Source organism: Cherax quadricarinatus, chromosome 19, assembly GCF_038502225.1.
Source record: "Cherax quadricarinatus isolate ZL_2023a chromosome 19, ASM3850222v1, whole genome shotgun sequence".
Classification (NCBI taxonomy): Eukaryota; Metazoa; Arthropoda; class Malacostraca; order Decapoda; family Parastacidae; genus Cherax; species Cherax quadricarinatus.
The window spans coordinates 48,129,524-48,152,593 of NC_091310.1; the positions used below are offsets into that span (position 1 = coordinate 48,129,524).

Genomic DNA, 23,070 nt, shown 5'->3' on the forward strand with positions numbered 1-23,070 from the left:
ACACGAAAATCACTCACTACGAAAGCAAAAGACTTGGCAGACGATGCATCATCCCCCCAATGAAAAGCAGGGGTGTCACTAGCACGTTAAGAGACCATACAATAAGTGTCAGGGGCCCGAGACTGTTCAACTGCCTCCCAGCACACATAAGGGGGATTACCAACAGACCCCTGGCAGTCTTCAAGCTGGCACTGGACAAGCACCTAAAGTCAGTTCCTGATCAGCCGGGCTGTGGCTCATACGTTGGTTTGCGTGCAGCCAGCAGCAACAGCCTGGTTGATCAGGCGCTGATCCACCAGGAGGCCTGGTCACAGACCGGGCCGCGGGGGCGTTGACCCCCGAAACTCTCCAGGTAAACTCCAGGTAAACAGGCAATAGCGAAGAATCACAGAGCTGCTCAAAGGGGCCAGTGTATCTGACATACAGGAAGCACTGACCAAAGAAATAGAAAATATCGAACTTAAGCTTAAGAAATCATACCAGGAAGCACAGGAGGAACTGAAAGCCTTAAATGAAGTTAAAAAACAAAAATTATTACCCCAAATCTAGAACAAAAACCACATTCATTATTGGGTTCCTGATTAAATGGGATGAGACAAACAGATGACAGCAAAATGAGTGAGATACTGAAATTTCAATATGACTCAGCAATTAGTGAGCCATTCATCAGACCAAGGGTTGACAATCTAAATTAATTTTTTATGGCTGAGAGTCAATATTTGGTTAATTCAAGAATTTCTGATATAATCCTAATACCACAGGACTTTGAAAAAGCAGTAAATGACATGCCCATGTACTCTACCACAGGCCCAGACTTGGAACTCCGTGTTCATTAAGAACTGCAAGAAACCCTTTTTTTTTTTTCTTAAACAAGTCGGCCATCTCCCACCAAGGCAGAGTGACCCAAAAAGAAAGAAAATCCCCAAAAACAAAATACTTTCATCATCATTCAACACTTTCACCTTACTCACACATAATCACTGTCTTTGCAGAGGTGCCCAGATACAACAGTTTAGAAGCATATATAACATATCCCTCCAAACTGCCAATATCCCAAACCCTTCCTTTAAAGTGCAGGCATTGTGCTTCCCATTTCCAGTACTCGAGTCCGGCTATATAAAAATAATTGGTTTCCATGAATCCCTTCACTAAACCCTTTTTACGTGCGTTAAATATTCTATGGAGAGGAAGCATAGACACAGGTCATCCCACAGTCACTAAAAACAATGGATATAGCCCCACTCCACAAAGGTGGCAGTAAAGCAATTGCTAAGAATTACAGACCAATATTACTGATGTCCCACATCATAAAAATCTTTGGAAGAGTTCTAAGGAATATAATTGCCAACCAATTAGATACCCTACAATTGCACAACCCAGGCCCCTCAAGGGGCCTGGGTTGATCTAGGGAATTGGATCTCTACTCTGGTTCCCTGAATTGAGTCTGAATACCTTCCATCACCCCCTCACACATGCACTGTATAATCCTATGGGTTTAGCACTCCCCCATAATTATAATAATAATGCACAACCCAGGGCAGCATGGGTTTAGAGCAGGTCACTCCTGTCTCTCACAGCTACTGAACCCTGTATGACCCTGTGGTTTAGTGCTTAATTTTGATTATAATAATATGATGTGGTCTTGGATGCACTGGAGGACAAACAAAATGCAGATGTAGTATACACAGACTTTACAAGTGTGATCATGGTGTAATAGCACACAAAATGCGTGATAAAGGAATAACAGGAAAAGTGGATAGATGGATCTATAATTTCCTAACAAATAGAACAGAGAGAGTAATAGTAAACAGTAAAGTCAGATGCACCTGCATTGAAAAGCTCTGTTCTACAAGGTACAGTACTTGCTTCCATTCTTTTCCTCCTCCTCCTCCTCCTTATATCTAATATAGACAGAGATGTAAGCCACAGCACCTGTCCTTTGCTGACGATACCAGAATTTTTATGAGTGTCGTCCATGGAAGATACTGTGAATCTCCAAGCGGACATTAACCAAGCCTTTTAATATGCAGTTCAATGAAGACAAATTTCAATTACTCCACTCTGGAAAACTCGAGGAAATAAAAAACTGGATCAGAGTATAAAACAAGTTCCAACCACACAAGAGTGAAAAACTAATGTGAAGGACCTGGGAGTGATAATGTCAGAGAATCTCACTTTCAAAGATCGCAACAACGTCTCTACCACATCTGCTAAGAAAATTAGGATGAAGTATTGTTGTACACTAACAGCCCCTTTCAGGGCAGGCAAAATTGCAGACCTGGATGATATACAGAGAACTTTCAGTACATATATAAGTACAATAAAGCACCTAAATTACTGGGAATGGCTGAAGTCCCTTGACCTGTGCCCCTTTGAATGCAGGAGTAGAAATATACATGATAATGTACACTTGGAAAATCCTAGACGGATTAGTACCAAACCTGAACGTGAAAATCACTCCCTATGAAAGCAAAAGACTCGGCAGGAGATGCAACATTCCCCCAATGAAAAGCAGGAATGCCACGAATACACTGAGAGTCAACACAATAAGTGTCAGGAGCCCAAGATTGTTCAACTACCTCCCCTCAAGGAAGGTTCCTTGATGTTGGTGAGGGGCTCTTGATTTAGGGAATTGGATCTGTGCTCCAGTTCCCCGAATTAAGCCTGAATGCCTTCCACATCCTCCCCCAGGCGCTGTATAATCCTCCGGGTTTAGCGCTTCCCCCTTGATTATAATAATAATGTTCAACTACCTATCAGCATACATAAGGGGGATTACCAATAGACCCCTGACTGTCTTCAAGAGGAAACTGGACAGACACGTAAAATCAGTTCTCGACCAGCCGGGCTGTGGTTTATACGTCAGTTTGCGTGCGGCCAGCAGTAACAGCCTGGTTGACCAGGCCCTGATCCACCGGAAGGCCTGGTCATGAACCGAGCTGCAGAGGAGTTGACCCCCGAAACACCCTCCAGGTATTAGCCTAGGTGTTTTACACACGTTACTATGTATGATAATTGTGTACCTGTCCCTAAATAAACTTACTTATAAGGGTGGATGAAAGGCTCGGGAAACGTTTGTAAATGGAATGGAAGGAGAGTGGAAAGATATTGAGTAGCAACTTGAATAATTTGTCAAACTTATAATTATGCATGAGAAGCTCTAAAACCAGAAGGATCATACAATACTTGGGAATTGGGAGGCACTGGGGTGTTATCCCTCCCTTCATGGGAGATTCCTTGACGCTGGTGAGGGGCTCTTGATCAAGGGAATTGGATCTGTTCTCCAATTCCCTAAATACCTCCCCGACACAGGCGCTGTATAATCCCTACGGGTTTAGCGTTCTTACTTATGATTATAGTACTGGGGGTGTTATCCTAGGAAGGGAGAGGTACCCCCCCCCTACCACAGGTTTCTTGAACGTGTGATGTACGCGTCCAAGAGTGGGCGCGTGGGGGCCCCGGGGGAGCCTCGGGATCCGGGTGTGAGGGTATTCTCACTCAGTCCTGCTGTCTGGTGCTCCTTACTCCTGTTGCTCTAAACTCGGTATTACATAAATCTTTCTCGTTACTGTCTCGGGTCATAATTATGCATAGTGATTTCACCATTAAATGAAGGAATGGTTATTCAGAAAAGAATTTATATTACATAATGACTTAATAATTTGATGACTGATGAGAGGCAGGGATAATGGATTCAGCTCCTGTCAATTTGTTACTCCTGTATACCATCAAAATAGTGTCCAGTGTTTTGTTTCCATTATATTGCATTAATGTATAATATTGCATAATGGTGTAATATTATATTTGGTGCATTCATCACTAATTGAAATATTGATTGTTCAGATATTAAGTAATGTTGCACAAGATTGATACGAGGTTAATAATAATAATGTTAAACGTGTGTTATCTATACTGTATAAGTTTGTTTTCACCGTTTATGAAAGAATAATTACTCAAAAACTTATAAAATACTTATAAAATGCGACTCCTGGTGTAGATTCAACTTCCAGAACGTTTTACACTTGTTTTCACTAATAAACGAACACTGTTTAATAACCTCCGTAAAATATAAATATATGAAATTGAGGATACGATTAATAATTGAGGAAAGTAGTGGTATATATGGAAACTTGACAAGAGAAGCCAGTTTACTCAAGGTCAGTAAGTTGTTACTAGTGCATGACTGTATGTTGGTTGTATTTGTTCACTGGCTGTGTTAGTGACATAACACTCACTCACATGTAACATAAGAAAGAAGGAACACTGCAGCAGGCCTACTGGCCCATGCGAGGCAGGTCCAAGTCATCTCCCAGCTTAAACCAATGACCCACTTAGTTATAAGTAAAATTATAGTAGAAAATTCACGGTTTCATGTTATTCATTCTCTCTCTCTCTCTCTCATATATATATATATATATATATATATATATATATATATATATATATATATATATATATATATATATATATATATATATATATATATATATATATATATATATATATATATATATATGCAATAAGATCACAGTAAACAGGTGATTTCAAAATATGCAAAACAACCACTCTGAAAGAATAGAGAAATTCCAAGCGCTTTCGTGACTACTCACATTGATAATGTGAGTAGTCACGAAAGCGCTTGGAATTTCTCTATTCTTTCAGAGTGGTTGTTTTGCATATATATATATATATATATATATATATATATATATATATATATATATATATATATATATATATATATATATATATATATATATATGACTGCCATATATATAGGGACCTGAGAGATATATATCCCCATATTGTGTAACCCCAGCCTCTTTTATCTTATAAATTGTATATCCTATATGTTACTCACAATTATATCACACAAATGTTAAACCTAGGACCCAATCTAACTTTATTATTTTTTTAAATACACTACCTAACAGAATACTCCATTCGACTGAATGTACAACAATGCATGCAACCATATGACCTGTCTTTGTAATACTCATTTGTGCTTTATAGTAATCTGTTTACAATAATGTTTATCACTGATTTCATCATTGCTTAGTTAATCTTAAGTTAATTTTAAGCCAGCCCGTAATGCTATGCATATAAGTGGCTTTGGCAAACTGCTCTTACCTGTATTTTTTGTACCTCTATGTATGCTTAAATTACTAAATAAATAAATAAATAAATAAATGTATGCGACAGGATCAGCGTAAGTCATAAAACTGTAATTCATCAAAATATAAAAAATATTTGTACTAGTGTATACTTGCATAAATATGTGTACTTACCTACATGTGGTTGCAAGTGTAGTCGCAGCTCTCGGTCCCACCTCTTCAGTGGCTTTACTGGGTTCTCTCTTGACTTTGAGAGCCTTATCGTATCTCTTCTTAAAGATAAGTATGAATCCTGCCTATACTGCTCCACTGTCCAGATCATTCCACTTCCTAGCTATTCTGAGGCTGAAGAAGTACTTCATAACATCCCTGTAATTCATCTGTTTTTCAGTTGTGCCCTTGTTTTCCTGTTTCCCATCATCTGTCCACCCTGTGAATTCCTCTCGGTATTTTGTACAGTTATCACAAACCTAGTCTCCTCCTCTGTTCTATTTTGGTCCCAGCTTCCTATTGCAGTTGGTCATCTCCATGCCCCCCTATTTCCTTCATATAAAATTATATGTGAAGCTTGGGTGGTAAATGCAGCAGCGAGGAGACGGTTGGAGGCAGTGGAGATGTCTTGTCTAAGAGCAATGTGTGGTGTAAATATTATGCAGAAAATTCGGAGTGTGGAAATTAGGAAAAGGTGTGGAGTTAGTAAAAGTATTAGTCAGAGGGTAGAAGAGGGGTTGTTGAGGTGGTTTGGTCATTTAGAGAGAATGGATCAAAGTAGAATGACATGGAAAGCATATAAATCTGTAGGGGGAGGAAGGCAGCACAGGGGTCATCCTCAAAAAGGTTGGAGGGAAGGGGTAAAAGAAGTTTTGTGGGCGAGGGGCGTGGACTTCCAGCAAGCATGTGTGAGTGTGTTCGATAGGAGTGAATGGAGACGAATGGTATTTGGGACCTGACGAGCTGTTGGAGTGTGAGCAGGGTAATATTTAGTGAAGGGATTCAGGGAAACCGGTTATTTTTATAAAGCCGGACTTGAGTCTTGGAAATGGGAAGTACAATGCCTGCATTCTAAAGGAGGGGTTTGGGATATTGGCAGTTTGGAGAGGTATATTGTGTATTTTTATACGTATATACTTCTAAACTGTTGTATTCTGGGTACCTCTGCAAGGTGAGCGAGGTGAAAGTGTTCAATGATGATGAAAGTACTTTCTTATTGGGGATTTTCTTTCTTTTTGGGTCACCCTGCCTCGGTGGGAGACGGCCGACTTGTTAAATATAAATATATATATATACATTATATATATATTATATATATATATATATTATGGCAACAACAAGTAAGAGGGAGGTGAAAGTGCATAAACTAAGGGAGGAGGAAGTTCGGGCGAGATATATGCGACTGTTGGCAGAAAGGTGGGCTAGTGCAAAGATGAGTAGTGGGGGGGTTGAAGAGGGTTGGAATAGTTTTAAAAATGCAGTATTAGAATGTGGGGCAGAAGTTTATGGTTATAGGAGGGTGGGGGCAGGTGGAAAGAGGAGTGATTGGTGGAATGATGAAGTAAAGGGTGTGATAAAAGAGAAAAAGTTAGCTTATGAGAGGTTTTTACAAAGCAGAAGTGTTATAAGAAAAGCAGAGTATATGGAGAGTAAAAGAAAGGTGAAGAGAGTGGTGAGAGAGTGCAAAAGGAGAGCAGATGATAGAGTGGGAGAGGCACTGTCAAGAAATTTTAATGAAAATAAGAAAAATTTTTGGAGTGAGTTAAACAAGTTAAGAAAGCCTAGGGAAAGTATGGATTTGTCAGTTAAAAACAGAGTAGGGGAGTTAGTAGATGGGGAGATGGAGGTATTAGGTAGATGACGAGAATATTTTGAGGAACTTTTAAATGTTGAGGAAGAAAGGGAGGCGGTAATTTCATGCACTGGTCAGGGAGGTATACCATTTTTTAGGAGTGAAGAAGAGCAGAATGTAAGTGTGGGGGAGGTACGTGAGGCATTACGTAGAATTAAAGGGGGTAAAGCAGCTGGAACTGATGGGATCATGACAGAAATGTTAAAAGCAGGGGGGGGGGGATATAGTGTTGGAGTGGTTGGTACTTTTGTTTAATAAATGTATGAAAGAGGGGAAGGTACCTAGGGATTGGCGGAGAGCATGTATAGTCCCTTTATATAAAGGGAAAGGGGACAAAAGAGATTGTAAAAATTATAGAGGAATAAGTTTATTGAGTATACCAGGAAAAGTGTACGGTAGGGTTATAATTGAAAGAATTAGAGGTAAGACAGAATGTAGGATTGCGGATGAGCAAGGAGATTTCAGAGTGGGTAGGGGATGTGTAGATCAAGTGTTTACATTGAAGCATATATGTGAACAGTATTTAGATAAAGGTAGGGAAGTTTTTATTGCATTTATGGATTTAGAAAAGGCATATGATAGAGTGGATAGGGGAGCAATGTGGCAGATGTTGCAAGTACATGTATATGGAATAGGTGGTAAGTTACTAAATGCTGTAAAGAGTTTTTATGAGGATAGTGAGGCTCAGGTTAGGGTGTGTAGAAGAGAGGGAGACTACTTCCCGGTAAAAGTAGGTCTTAGACAGGGATGTGTAATGTCACCATGGTTCTTTAATATATTTATAGATGGGGTTGTAAAAGAAGTAAATGCTAGGGTGTTCGGGAGAGGAGTGGGATTAAATTATGGGGAATCAAATTCAAAATGGGAATTAACACAGTTACTTTTTGCTGATGATACTGTGCTTATGGGAGATTCTAAAGAAAAATTGCAAAGGTTAGTGGATGAGTTTGGGAATGTGTGTAAAAGTAGAAAGTTGAAAGTGAACATAGAAAAGAGTAAGGTGATGAGGGTATCAAATGATTTAGATAAAGAAAAATTGGATATCAAATTGGGGAGGAGTATGGAAGAAGTAAATGTTTTCAGATACTTGGGAGTTGACGTGTTGGCAGATGGATTTATGAAGGATGAGGTTAATCATAGAATTGATGAGGGAAAAAAGGTGAGTGGTGCATTGAGGTATATGTGGAGTCAAAAAACGTTATCTATGGAGGCAAAGAAGGGAATGTATGAAAGTATCGTAGTACCAACACTCTTATATGGGTGTGAAGCTTGGGTGGTAAATGCAGCAATGAGGAGATGGTTGGAGGCAGTGGAGATGTCCTGTCAAAGGGCAATGTGTGGTGTAAATATTATGCAGAAAATTCAGAGTGTGGAAATTAGGAAAAGGTGTGGAGTTAATAAAAGTATTAGTCAGAGGGGAGAAGAGGGGTTGTTGAGGTGGTTTGGTCATTTAGAGAGAATGGATCAAAGTAGAATGACATGGAAAGCATATAAATCTATAGGGGAAGGAAGGCGAGGTAGGGGTTGTCCTCGAAAGGGTTGGAGGGGGTAAAGGAGGTTTTGTGGGCAAGGGGCTTGGACTTCCAGCAAGCATGCGTGAGCGTGTTAGATGGGAGTGAATGGAGATGAATGGTACTTGGGACCTGACGATCTGTTGGAGTGTGAGCAGGCTAATATTTAGTGAAGGGATTAAGGGAAACCGGTTATTTTCATATAGTCGGACTCGAGTCCTGGAAATGGGAAGTACAATGCCTGCACTTTAAAGGAGGGGTTTGGGATATTGGCAGTTTGGAGGGATATGTTGTGTATCTTTATACGTATATGCTTCTAAACTGTTGTATTCTGAGCACCTCTGCAAAGACAGTGATTATGTGTGAGTGTGTTGAAAGTGTTGAATGATGATGAAAGCATTTTCTTTTTGGGGATTTTCTTTCTTTTTTGGGTCACCCTGCCTCGGTAGGAGACGGCCAACTTGTTGAAAATATATATATATATATATATACATATATATATATACATATATATATATATATATATATACATATACATATATATATATACATATACATATATATATACATACATATACATATATATATACATATATATATACATATATATATATATATATATATATACATATATATATATACATATATATATATATACATATATATATATATATATATACATATATATACATATATATATATATACATATATATATACATATATATATATATATACATATATATATATATATATATATAAAGTAGTAGGTTGGTAGACAGCAACCACCCAGGGAGGTACTACCGTCCTGCCAAGTGAGTGTAAAACGAAAGCCTGTGATTGTTTTACACGATGGTAGGATTGCTGATGTCTTTTGTCTGTCTCATAAATATGCAAGATTACAGGTATGTCTTGCTACTTCTACTTACACTTAGGTCACACTACACATACATGTACACATTTATTTATACACACTCATCTGAGTTTTCTTTGATTTTATCTTAATAGTTCTTGGTCTTATTACTTTTCCTTTTATATCCATGGGGAAGTGGAATAAGAATCTTTCCTCCGTAAGCCATGCGTGTTGTAAAAGTCAACTAAAATGCCGGGAACAATGGGCTAGTAACCCCTTTTCCTGTAAAGATTACTAAAAAGAATAATAATAAGAAAATTGTCAAAGTGGGAAGTCTGAATGTGTGTGGATGTTGTGCAGATGATAAGAAAGAGATGATTGTGGATGTTATGAATGAGAAGAAGCTGGATGTCCTGGCTTTAAGTGAAACAAAGCTAAAGGGGGTGGTAGAGTTTCAGTGGAGAGGAATAAATGGGATTAGGTCAGGGGTTTCAAATAGAGTTAGAGCTAAAGAAGGAGTAGCAATAATGTTGAAGGATAAGCTATGGCAGGAAAAGAGGGACTATAAATGTATTAATTCAAGGATTATGTGGAGTAAAATAAAGATTGGATGTGAAAAGTGGGTTATAATAAGCGTGTATGCACCTGGAGAAGAGAGAAGTGTAGAGGAGAGAGAGAGATTTTGGGAAATGTTGAGTGAATGCGTGGGGAGTTTTGAATCAAGTGTGAGAGTAATGGTGGTTGGAGATTTCAATGCTAAAGTGGGTAAAAATGTTATGGAGGGAGTAGTAGGTAAATTTGGGGTGCTAGGGGTAAATGTAAATGGGGAGCCTTTAATTGAGCTATGTGTAGAAAGAGATTTGGTAATAAGTAATACATATTTTATGAAAAAGAGGATAAATAAATATACAAGGTATGATGTAGCACGTAATGAAAGTAGTTTATTAGATTATGTATTGGTGGATAAAAGGTTGATGGGTAGGCTCCAGGATGTACATGTTTATAGAGGGGCAACTGATATATCGGATCATTATTTAGTTGTAGCTACAGTTAGAGTAAGAGGTAGATGGGAAAAGAGGAAGGTGGCAACAACAAGTAAGAGGGAGGTGAAAGTGTATAAACTAAGGGAGGAGGAAGTTCGGGCGAGATATAAGCCAAGATTATTAAACTAGTGAATGTTGATTATTTAACTCATATTAGTTATGAGTAGATTCTGTCCATCCACTGAGAGGCCTTGCCTGGGATCGAGGTGCGGGGATCTTGCCCCCTGGAAAACTCCAGGTAACGTCCAAGTAAACTGAAGCTTACGTAACCAGACACAAATAAATGGGTATGTTATAACCAGATACAGTTGTCAATTAAAAAAATTAATTGCAGTGTAGTATTCACAAGAAGCACCAAACAGGCACCAAAATGCTGTGACAGGGATCCATTCCAGATATGGAAGAAATGTCAGAATTGTAATACTGATGTTAAATTTATATATTAGATCTAGGGTAATTCTGTAACACCCCTGCTTACTATATTTTCTAACACGTGTTTGAATTGATTGGAAAAAGTACCATGAAGTAAGGAGAATCAACCTCAAGTGTTCATTTATTTAATAAATATTTAATATGTATAAAGTACTTGAAATTTTGAGTATCAGATACATTGGTATATAAAAAATACCCTCAATGGAATTAAAAGGCTCAGCAATTAAATGCACAGGAACACTCCTAACTTTCTTCAGTACTTAAGTAAACGCTCCTCAAAATTATAATTCCATAAAGGAGGAGACCACACAAACTTGAATAACTATAGGCCAATATCCAACTTACACCCTCTCTCTAAAATCTTTGAAAAATTAATCCATAAGCGTATCTATTCCTACCTCATCTCCCACAACATACTCAACCCCTGTCAATTTGGGTTCAGGCCTAATAAAAATACTAATAATGCTATTATCCACATGCTAGAACATATTTATACAGCAATAGAGAAAAAAGAAGTCCCACTGGGGATCTTCATTGACTTACGTAAAGCTTTCGATACAGTTGACCACGACTTGCTCCACATAAAATTGTCGCACTATAAGAGGGCACTCCCTCAACTACCTAAAGTCATACCTCAGCAACAGAAGCCAATATGTGTACACAAATGGAGCAAACTCTTCTGCACAGCCAATTACAGTTGGTGTCCCACAGGGAAGTATCCTAGGCCCTCTTCTCTTTCTCATATACATAAATGACCTACCAAATGGATCGCAACTACTCAAACTCACACTATTTGCAGATGACACTACATACGTCTACTCTCACCCGAGCCCAGTCATGCTAGCCAATACTGTAAATCCCGAATTACAGAAAATATCAACCTGGATGAGGACCAACAAACTTACTCTAAACATTGACAAAACCTACTACATTCAGTTTGGCAAGAGAGCTACAGATGTGTCTCTTAACATAATGATAAATGGATCACCTATCACAAAATGCACAGAGGGAAAATTCTCAGGAATCCACCTTGATAATAGACTCAAATTTCAAACACATATACAACAAATTTCCAAAAATTTCCAAGACCGTAGGCATACTATCGAAGATACGGTACTATGTTCCATAGTCAGCCCTCCTGGCCCTATATCACTCACTTATTTACCTTTATCTCACCTATGGAATTTGTGCATGGGGCTCAACAACAATAAACCATCTCAGACCACTAATCACCCAACAAAAGGCTGCAGTCAGAATGATAACAAATTCCCACTACAGACAACACACTCCACCAATATTCAAAACTCTAAACCTACTCACCATACAAAACATCCATACTTATTACTGCACCTACTACATACATAGAACACTTAACTCTGACATAAACCCCCCCCCTCAACCATCTCCTTACCAACCTCAACAGAACACATGACCATAACACAAGGCACAGATCACTCTTTGATGTTCCTCGTGTCCATCTCACGATATGCAAAAACTCAATGCACATAAAAGGCCCTAAAATCTGGAATTCATTACCTGTGAATATAAAAGAAACACTGTCTGTTTATAAATTCAAGTCTCTTCTCAAAAATCACTTACTCACCCACAACTAAATAAATGCTGAATAATTGTATCTCATAAATTGTATCTCATATGTGTATCTCATTATTGTATCTCATAAATGTCAACCTGTGACCCAATCAAACTTTGTTACTATTTAACTTCATTACCTAACAGAATACTCCATTCTACTGATTACACAGCAACACAGTAAATGACCATATGACCTGTCTTTGTAATACTCATTTGTACTAAATTGTTATCTGTTTTACAATAATTTTTGTACCACTGAATATATCATTGCTTAGTTAATCTTAAGTTAATTTTAAGCCTGCCCATAACGCTCTGCATACAAGGGGCTTTGGCATGCTGCACTTCAAAAATTGTATTCCCTGTACTTCTCATGTTCAAATTAATAAATAAATAAATAAATAATATGGTATTCACATATAATATGTTAAACTCATATGAGTCATTCAGTGCTACTCCTCCAGTAATAAAAATGGCAACTGAATTTCAAATAATGACGTGGTCTATACCAAATAATGCAACAGGAATACTGTACCATAGGATATTATCTCATTCCAAATTGCTGTAACTCCCACGTTTCTTAGGCTTTTTTTTTATGACACTATGTACTGAAGTCCAGCATGCTTCAAGTTACTGTATACTATATAGACATTTCAGTCACAGAGCATTCTCTTCAAATATATTCAGTATCAAATATGTATACTGATGTTTCCTTGCATCAAAACAAATTGTTAAACTGGTAATGCCATCAATTTTGGAAAATTTAACAGGTTAAGACCAAGGAAGATGAGTTGTTGATTTTAGCTTTATTATATGAAAGAGTTTGTTAGTGGACTGCTAAAAGATCACCCACTAACTGTGGTCTGAAAGTTACTGGAGGCTGTGTGATCCTGTTCCTCTGCACAAGCACCATTTCTTCACCCTTCCAGAGTGAAAAAGGTAGAGATAATAAGAATGACTAGATGAGGGAGACTGAAACACCACTAAGCACTGTACTTACTAATATTATTGTTGAGCAAAGCTTCAATGAACCTTGAACTCTATACTTGGTTGAGGGCATCTCAGGAGGTGAAGAAAGAGGTCGGAGTGTTGACAGTAAAGATACCCAATTGTTGCTTAGCTGAGAGGTTTGTAGAGGTTGGGCTAGAAGCCATTTGATTGGGTGGTAAAATTACCCTCTAAATTATTATAATAATATTGTAATATAAATGCTGCAGCAAGGAGGAGGCTGGAGGCAGTGGAGATGTTGTATCTAAGGGCAATGTGTGGTGTAAATATGCAGAGAATTCATAGTGTGTAAATTAGGAGGTGTGGAGTTACTAAAAGTACAGTGGAACCTCAAATTTTGAACTTAATCCGTTCCAGGAGCTAGTTCTAAATTCGAAAAGTCTGAAATTCGAAGCAATATTTCCCATAAGAAATAATGGAAATACAATTAATCCGTTCCAGAAACCCAAAAATATTCACACAAAAAATACATTTTATAGTGATTAATTACAGTTTTACATACAACAAATACTATAGTTTTTAATTATGTATATTATTATTATAATCAAGGGGGAAGCGCTAAACCCAGAGGATTATACAGCGCCTGGGGGGGGGGATGTGGAAGGCATTCAGGCTTAATTCGGGGAACTGGAGCACAGATGCAATTCCCTAAATCAAGAGCCCCTCACCAACATCAAGGTCTCAGTAGTAGTAACCAGTTACCAGTAACCAGTGTACCGTTGACTCAACGACCAACCGTCTCTGCCTGAGTCACTGTCTATTCATATTGCGCTGAACTGGCATTATTCAAAAGACCCTCTGGTACGCCGGTCAGTCAGTGTTACGAGTGTGAGCAAGGAGATAGGTACGGTGGCAAGGGCTCTCTCCACATATCTGCAATTATACGTAATAACAGCCTACGTGAGTATTTCTTACCTAATCCACGTGTCGAACTCCCACATGATAAATGGTGGCACCGGTGTGGAGCGTGGATTTACGTTTTTAAGGGTAATTCAAGACGTTAGAAGGCTGTTTGTGAGAGTAGCGGCAGGGTCAAAGGTGAACCGTCACCCACCAGCCTACCCTCACGCACCACCTCCAGCCAGCAGACTCACTCCCCTCACAACCTTCAGCCTGCAAGCCTGTTGCAGCCATTTCAAGCTTCCTGGCTTAGTTTGTGTGCTAATTGCTTCAATCTCCGAGGGGTTGACCCGGATTTTGCAATTAAGCCAGTCAGTAAGCCAGACTGTGGAAGTGAACGCCAGTCAGCCTATCATCCAGCCTGTCTCCTGTCATCCAACTGCTCCTCCGTGCTTTGTGCATCGTTACACGTCTTCCAGTCAGCCATTCTCGTGGGGTAAGCCAGTCAGCCAACCCAGCTTCTAACCCAGCTGAGAGAGAGAAGTAAGCCACGCAGTAAGAAGTAAGCCAAGTTCCTCTGAAGTATTGTCTATATCGCTTTGTGCTCCCTGTTGGATGCTAAGAGTGGTTTTCACCATTCCTGTGGCATAGTGGGTTATCAAGCCACCTTCGTGGGTAGTGGAGCGCGCGCCAGTGCGTCCGCCAGAGAGTCTTCTCCCCCACCGCTCTCCCTCCACACACACCCACCATCAATCACCACCACCAGCCACCCACCTCATCTACCTGTGGTTGTTTGCACCCTTGTACCGGGTCCTAATACTGTTTTGGCTCACATAATTGGTCAAGAGATTGTAGGTGAGCGCCAACGATACCCAATTATTTGAGTTCCCCGAGAACGCGCATTCTTCCGACAACAGTGAGTGTAGGTGACGTCAGCCTCACCGCACCGGACAACACCCTTCTCCTCATCACCCCTCACCGCCCGTCTACTACTCCAGACTTCAGTGATAATTTTCTTGAGACATTTTTCTTGCATTTAAAGACATTTGCGTGTGTGAGACATTTATAGTAAATTTCTTGTGTACTCTAAACCTTGTGTTTTCAGTGTAAACGCAGTATTTCTTTGACTCATTATTTTTAGAATATTTTTCAGTGTTTTCACTTATCTTATATTTTTATTCTGTGTTTTCTCTTTATGCTACTCCTGTCTCTAGTAAGTATTATTGTGTAGTGTACCAGTCAGTCACTCTGTGTGAAGTGATTCAATTTTTTATTGTATTCTTTCAGCGTTGTATTCTCCAGTAATTGTCATTGTATTTCATGCAGTGATATTCACCCCAGTATACTAAATTATCCATTTATTTCTATGTGTGTCTTTTTTTTCGTATGCCAGCAGTGTCTCATTCCTCTAATTTTTTCGCAGACTGTGTACCATTATTTTTGCCAGCAAATTTTTGTCGTATCAGTCACAGCAAGATTTTGTTGTATCAGTCACAGCAGGATTTTGTTGTAAGAATATATTATAATGAAGTGTGCTCTGCCACTGTAAGTGTTGACCTACCCGTTTTGTTCCTTTGTTTTATTTTATTCATATTTCTATATTTCTTTGAACAAATTCACTCTTGATGAAATTTTAATTACTTTTAACGTAAAGTGTTTTCTTTACTCTGCTTGAGTAAATTGTTTTGTCTAATTTACAATTAAGAGTTAAAGTGTTCAATCAGTTTATTTTTTTTCTTCATAATTTTAATTCATTATTTTACCTGAGTTTTCCCAATGACACTTTATTACTGCAGTGATTATTTCTACATCTTATTTTGTTACACTTGTTCTGCAGTGAATTATTTTCTTTTATTGATATTTTTATGAATTATATTTTAATTTTGTCTATGCATTCTTAGAAAATACTTAAATTTCCCAGTTAACAATTTAGTAATTTTATTTTATACTTTTTACATTGATTTAAAATTTAATTAATTAATTTCTTTATTAGCAAGAGTAAAGACAGCTCATTTTGCATTTAATTCAGTCTCCAGTAATATTTTTACTTGTATATTTCAATGTAAATTTTTTTTCTTGGTCAATAGTCCTTTAAATTGAGTTTTCCTTCCTCTTGCAGTGTATCTTAGACATTATTACTTCTGCAGAATTAGTTGTATATCTTTTATTTCAATTCTAGAATTTTATATCATTTTATTGTTCATTATTTTTGCCTTATTTGTTCTCGTGTTACTTTGCCATTATGTCTCACATACCGTCAAGTGATACTTTAGTGAATGTCGACACTCAGACCTCTCAGGCTACTGCTGGTCCTGTCATCAGTCCTCACAGTTCCTTACCGACTGACAGACCGACCCAGACACTGAGATATTATAGTTATACTCGTGATTCCCTTGATGCGTTACCTTTATTCAATGGCCATGTACATAGTCTTGAAGCATGGTTTGCAGCCATTCGTTCTCGTGCTAGTGCTCTAGGTGAAGGTCCTCCTTCAGAGGAAAGCCTTATCAGACTTGCTAAAGAAGCTCTTTATCGATCTCCTGCTGCTGTTCACGTTGTGGATCTCCTTGATATGCGAGACTTCAGGAATCTTACTAAGTGGTCACAATATGAGGAACTGATTCGTTCTTTCCTTGTCCCAGTAAAAACAGCTGATCCATATGTCGTTTTTAGGGAACTAGTGAATGCTACACCCATGAGTAATGAATCGTTGAGTGCATTTGCTGTTAGATTAGACAAACTTTTATCATCATTTATCAATGCTGTCCAATCATCATCTTTTCTCCCTGAAGAGGCTAAACCATTTACAGAATCACTTGCTAAAATAGCAGCTTTTGGAGCAATTAAAGAACTAATGCCGCCTGCTTCTGTGTGTGCTTATGAGGCTCATCCTCCAACTGTAACGATGGAACCACTTACAGCCTTAAATCATGTACGTTCCTTGTGCCCCCAGGGTACTTTCCCTTGTATTAAAAGTAATGTCACACATATGCCTCAGTCTGCACCACCTCTTGTTTGCGCCACAGAGACAAATCGTGGTCGTCAACCATCTCAGAGATCACCAAGAACCAGTGTACAGAGTCGTTATACACCTCGTAGTATTCATAGTACATTCAGTAACCATAGTCGGCGGAATTGTTACAACTGTGGTTTCCGTGGCCATATTGCAATTAATTGTCCTGATAGTTACCCTAAGAGACGTCGTACTGATGATGAGTACTCAGATCTTCCCTACTGTACTTATCATAGAATACATGGACATGACACATCTGAGTGCAATGCTCTCTATAACCTTCAGTACTCTAGGTCTTTCCGTGGTCGTTCCAACCGCAGAACCCGTAGAGGAAACAGATCTAGTGGTTTTCAAAATAACCAGAACCAGGCTCATTCATTCAATTCTCAAACTAACCAGAACCAGGCTCGTTCTTCCAATTCGGGGGAATTCGAGCGCCCCAGTCAAACCGTCCCATGGTGACAGTAGGTGATAATGAGTACACCATCCCCGTTCACAATTCCTTTGAAGCCTTAAGCAGTCTCGAGAATGACAACCCTGCTGATGATGTTGCTTCACATGTCTCTGACATAGATGATTTTGGGGATGGAGTAGAACAAGTCTTTTCTGATGACAATCCACCTTTTTGTTTGCACATAACTTCCAATGCAACCATAGGCCCTATAGTGCAAGCATCTGTTCATAATGCGCCCGTTCATTTGTTCATGGACTCTGGTGCGCAAGTCAATATTATTAGGTCTAGTTTGTTTAAGGATAAGAAGTTACGACATGTCCTTCTCGTAGAACCGACTCCTGTGTCCTCCCTTAGTGGAGTATCTGGTTCTCACCTGCGTGTCCGAGGTCGGACTTCCCTAACCTTTTCTATCCAAGGTAGAGACTTCACTGCTTCCTTCCTTGTTGTCGACCAGATTACTTTCCCTGGTGACCTTCTACTGGGATTTGCTTCCATGCGAGACTTACGCATTGTGCTCGACCCTTATCGATGGCATGCACAAATTGACGACTTGATCGTTCCATTCTGGGGTTACCAGCTTGGATCAGAAATCTGTTATACTGCTGCAGAGTATGATGTACGGATTAAGTCCTTACAAGCTAATGCATTCTCCAGTAGCGTACCCAAGCGGTCAGGCACTGGTAATTCTGTCACTCCCATCAGTGTTCCACCTATACCTTCAGATTTGCAGGATAGTCCGATGCCTCAAGTGTCCGAGGACGCTCAGATTGCCTTGAGTGCACAACCTATCCCTGCAATGCCTGCTAGTTCGAGTAGTAGTTTCTCCACAGGGGACGCCTTGTCGGAAAACAATTACTTGCAACTAGTAATGCCATCTCTTGTTGATGTCACATGCCGTCTGCAGAAAGACGTCTCTGTTGCGGCTAGTGCTCTCACTAGAGTGTCTGTAGTTGTTCCTAGTGTTCCAGATGGTGATAACGTCCTAGTTGACAGTGATTCCTGCAAAGTAAAAGGTCTATTTGTTGAACCATCCTTACATGTTGTACGAGATAGTAAGATCCATTTCTACCTGGCCAACACTTCTGGTCACAGTGTTCGCCTTAGAGCAAATACCAATCTTGTTGACCTTGTTCACTATCCTTACCCTGTTCAGGTAGAGGATGAGTTGTCACCTGACCAGTGGGTCGGTGCTATTTCTGCCGGGGAGACCTCATCCACTTCACTGGATCAATCTGTTCCACCAGTTGAGGAGAAAGACTTAGCTCCCACTGACTTCCCAGATGAAGTCAAGCGTTTGTTGACTCTGTTGAACAAACGTCGTAAAGCCATTGCTTTACCAGGTGAGAAGATGGGTATAACGAACTTATTGTCCCATCGTATTCCACTTGAACCTGGTACTAGACCTATCTACATACCTGCGTACAGAATGCCTCATTCACAAGTTGCTGTCGCAGAAGAATTGATCAATCAAATGCTTGATGATGGAGTTATTGCACCTAGCAATTCCCCTTGGAATGCACCCTTGATACTAGTACCTAAGAAGGATGGTACTTGGCGCCCAGTGATTGACTTTAGGAAGTTAAACGCGAAAACCATTCCAGATCGCTTTCCACTCCCTGTACTGGGTGATCTTTTACGTAATATCGGAGATAACAAAGTCTTTTCAACCCTGGATTTGTTACAAGGGTTTTGGCAAGTCCCTCTTCACGAGGACAGCCAAGAGCTAACTGCATTCTCCACTCCTACAGGTCATTATCACTTCCTCCGTATGGCATTTGGATTACGATCTTCCCCTATCACGTTCTCAAGGCTCATGACTAATATCTTTAGAGGTCTCATAGGTAATGCACTTATGGTGTACTTAGATGACGTAATCGTCATGTCTAAAGACGTGGATACACACTTGAAAAGACTTGATGTAGTACTTGGTAAGCTTGAAGAAGCCAATTTAAAGATCAAACTGTCAAAATGTCAATTTTTCAGATCAGAAATTAAGTTTCTTGGTCACGTAGTCACTCCTAGAGGGGTTACGACTGACCAAAGTAAAGTAACTGCAGTACTAAATTTTCCAACTCCCAAAACTGCTGATGCCATAAGATCCTTTGTGGGCTTAGCAGGTTTTTATAGATCTTTCATTGCCAATTTTTCTTCCATAGCTGCTCCTCTAACTGAGTTGCTTAGGAAAGATGCTCCTTTTGTTTGGACCTTCCGTCAAGAAAGAGCATTCCAAACTCTAAAAGAAAAGCTAACATCTGCTCCAATTTTGAAATTTCCAGATTTTTCTAAGCCCTTCTATCTGACAACTGATGCTAGTTCAATTGGCATAGGTGCCGTACTAGCTCAGAAGACCGATGGCAAGTACAACGCAGTTGCATTTGCTAGCCGAGTCCTTACGAAGGCTGAACGTAATTATACAGTAACTGAGCAAGAAGCTTTAGCAATAGTATGGTCTTTAAAGCACTTCCGAGACATTATTTATCAGTACTCTGTTCATGTCTTGACAGACCATGCTCCACTGATACCCTTATTCCAGAACAAACAACCTACTGGAAGGTTAGCTAGATGGACCTTGACTATCCAAGAGTTCAATCCCACCTTTGAGCATTTACCTGGCAAGTCAAATGTAGTCGCAGATGCCTTATCGCGACATATTAGTATAGTAACTGCAGACCCTCCATTTAGTGCTGAAGATGTAAAGAACGCTCAACGAACAGATCCCATGTGGTCTGGTGTGATTCGATTCCTGCTCCAGGAAGATCTTATTCTGAATGTGAAGCCACCAGCACCCATCAGTGACTTTGTCATGAACCAAGAATTACTGTATTGAACAGCCGAGTTGGGTACTCCTAGCAGAAGAGTATACCAGTTAGTAATTCCACAGTCACTAGTGAATGTAGCCTTACAGCTAGTTCACGATGTACCAGGTGTTGCACACCCTGGTATGGATCGTTCAGTAAAACAAGCCAGATTGAAATACTTTTGGCCTCGAATGGCAACTGATATTTCTGAGTATGTTAGGAAATGTAGTGTCTGCATGCAACATAAAGGCAATGCTAATGGTCCTAATCCAATCCAAGTGTATCCAACTACTAGCAAACCTTGGGAAAGAGTTGCGCTAGATTTGTTAACTAATTTCCAATGTTCCCTCCAAGGTAACAAACATCTGTGTGTTATGGTAGACCATTTCACCAGATATTGTGAGTTAGTTCCTATTGCAGATAAGACTGCCGAGACAGTAGCTAAAGCGTTTAAAGAACGCATTATCTGCAGGCATACCACTCCTAAGTCCCTAGTAACAGAGAATGGAGGTGAATTCTGTAATGAAATTCTTGAAAATTTGTGCACCTTGTACAAGATCTCTAAATCCACCATTGTTCCTCATCATCCTGCCAGCAATGGGTTAGCGGAACGAACCAATAAGAAAGTACTTGATGTCTTGAGAGCCACTATCAATCCCAACAGTGAAACTTGGGATGAAGTTATACCTGATGTGCAGTGTGCTATAAATTCTGCTTACAATGTTTCTTTAGGTGACACTCCACATTATGCATTGTACGGTGTAGATAAACGTTTGCCTTATGAGTTGTTATATTCTAATCCGAAACCAAATTACAACCCTGATGATTTCATAGCAACTCGTACCAGCTTAGCTCAAAGTGTTTTTAGAAGAATCCATGAAACACTTCATAAATCAACAGCTGAATTCACAAGAGTCGCAAACACTCGATCAAAGCCATCCAAAATCAAAGTAGGTTCGAGAGTTGTGCTGATTAACTTTAACAAAACGTCTGCAATGCCAAAGCTTGACCAAAAGTTTGTTGGTCCTTATCGAGTAGTTGAACATATCACTGGTAATAAGTATAAGGTTAGAGAGATTAGTACTGGTCAGTATAAAGAATCGCATTTGGATCATATGAAGTTAGTATGTGATGATAATGATGTTCCAACCCAGACTAATGTGACAGACTCTGACAATCCTCCTGATCCTGTACTCTCTTCCTCTGATACTCAGTCAGACGATCAACCTGAATGTCGTTATTCCCTACGTACACGACAGGTATTGAGAAATCCTCAAGTATCATTTGTAACTTCCAATTCAGATTTGCCTCAAATACAGCATGAGTTAGCCAATGCTACAGAGTTTGATCCTCCCAGAGATGACACCCATTCTGCATATGCCAATCTTACCCTAGCAGAGTTGGGGTTAAATGTAAATAACCTGTATAGATGAATAATTACAGTATCAACTTATCAGTATTCAAGAATTTTTTTTTGTGTTCATGTTCTCTCCGCATTCTGAGAGTTAACAGTCTAGATTTGCGTGCACCGAATCTGCCTTTCTGTTAAACACTCTTTCTTTGTATATATTCCTTCCTCAGAATCCGTAGATCACATGAATACAGATCGATCGATCAACATTTTTTTTTATCACTTGTAATCTCAATGTTGAGTTTGTTGTTCATTTGTTGAATTTTAAGTTGTACTATAGTATACCTTGTATTGTATTACAGTTTCAGTTACGTAAGCTTTCATTCCAATGTTCTACTTATGTATATATAATGTTTAATTGTTGTGTACTTTGACATTGTATAGAATCAGCCCAAGCCGTATACCTGCCATCTCTAGTTTGTATTAGTTGTATGTCGGGACGACATACGTTAGCATCACCGAGCTCTCAGTAGTAGTAACCAGTAACCAGTGTACCGTTGACTCAACGACCAACCGTCTCTGCCTGAGTCACTGTCTATTCATATTGCGCTGAACTGGCATTATTCAAAAGACCCTCTGGTACGCCGGTCAGTCAGTGTTACGAGTGTGAGCAAGGAGATAGGTACGGTGGCAAGGGCTCTCTCCACATATCTGCAATTATACGTAATAACAGCCTACGTGAGTATTTCTTACCTAATCCACGTGTCGAACTCCCACATGATAAAGGAACCTTCCTTGAGGGGTTAATTATGTATAGTAATACATATAAAATAACATTTTTTACTTATCTTTATTGAAGATTGGTGATGGCATCTGGAAGATAGGGACGAGAGAGGAAGTTGGGGTTAGTGTTTGGAAGGAGAATCCCCCTCCATGAGGACTTCAGGTAAAGCCCTCTCTGGGGTTACTTCCCTTCTCTGTCTTTTAATGCCACTAGGACCAGCTTGAGAGTCACTGAACCCCTGTTTCACAAAATAACTGTCCACAGTCCTCTGTTTCTGGCACCTCTTTAACATTTCCCTAAAATGGGACACAGTTCTGTCACTGAACTTGTTGCAAAGATGGCTTGTTTCAGTTTGCTCAGGGTGGTACTTCTGCACAAACATTTGGACATCATTCCACTCTCATACTTCTGTATTATTTCCTTCTTCACATCTATGGT

At 39.4% G+C, this 23,070-nt stretch overlaps 1 protein-coding gene across 4 annotated transcripts in view; it reads left to right on the top strand.

Moving 5' to 3' along the window:
* The first annotated feature begins 3,468 nt into the window (after positions 1 to 3,468).
* The window catches only part of LOC128688145 (pneumococcal serine-rich repeat protein), an 88,364-nt gene continuing 68,762 nt past the window's right edge, over positions 3,469 to 23,070 (top strand). For 2 of the 4 annotated variants that reach the window (XM_070086811.1, XM_070086814.1), the window contains exon 1: positions 3,562 to 4,157. The gene's annotated coding sequence lies outside the window, so the exon portion shown is untranslated. The other 2 variants (XM_070086813.1, XM_070086812.1) reach the window with 2 other exon arrangements.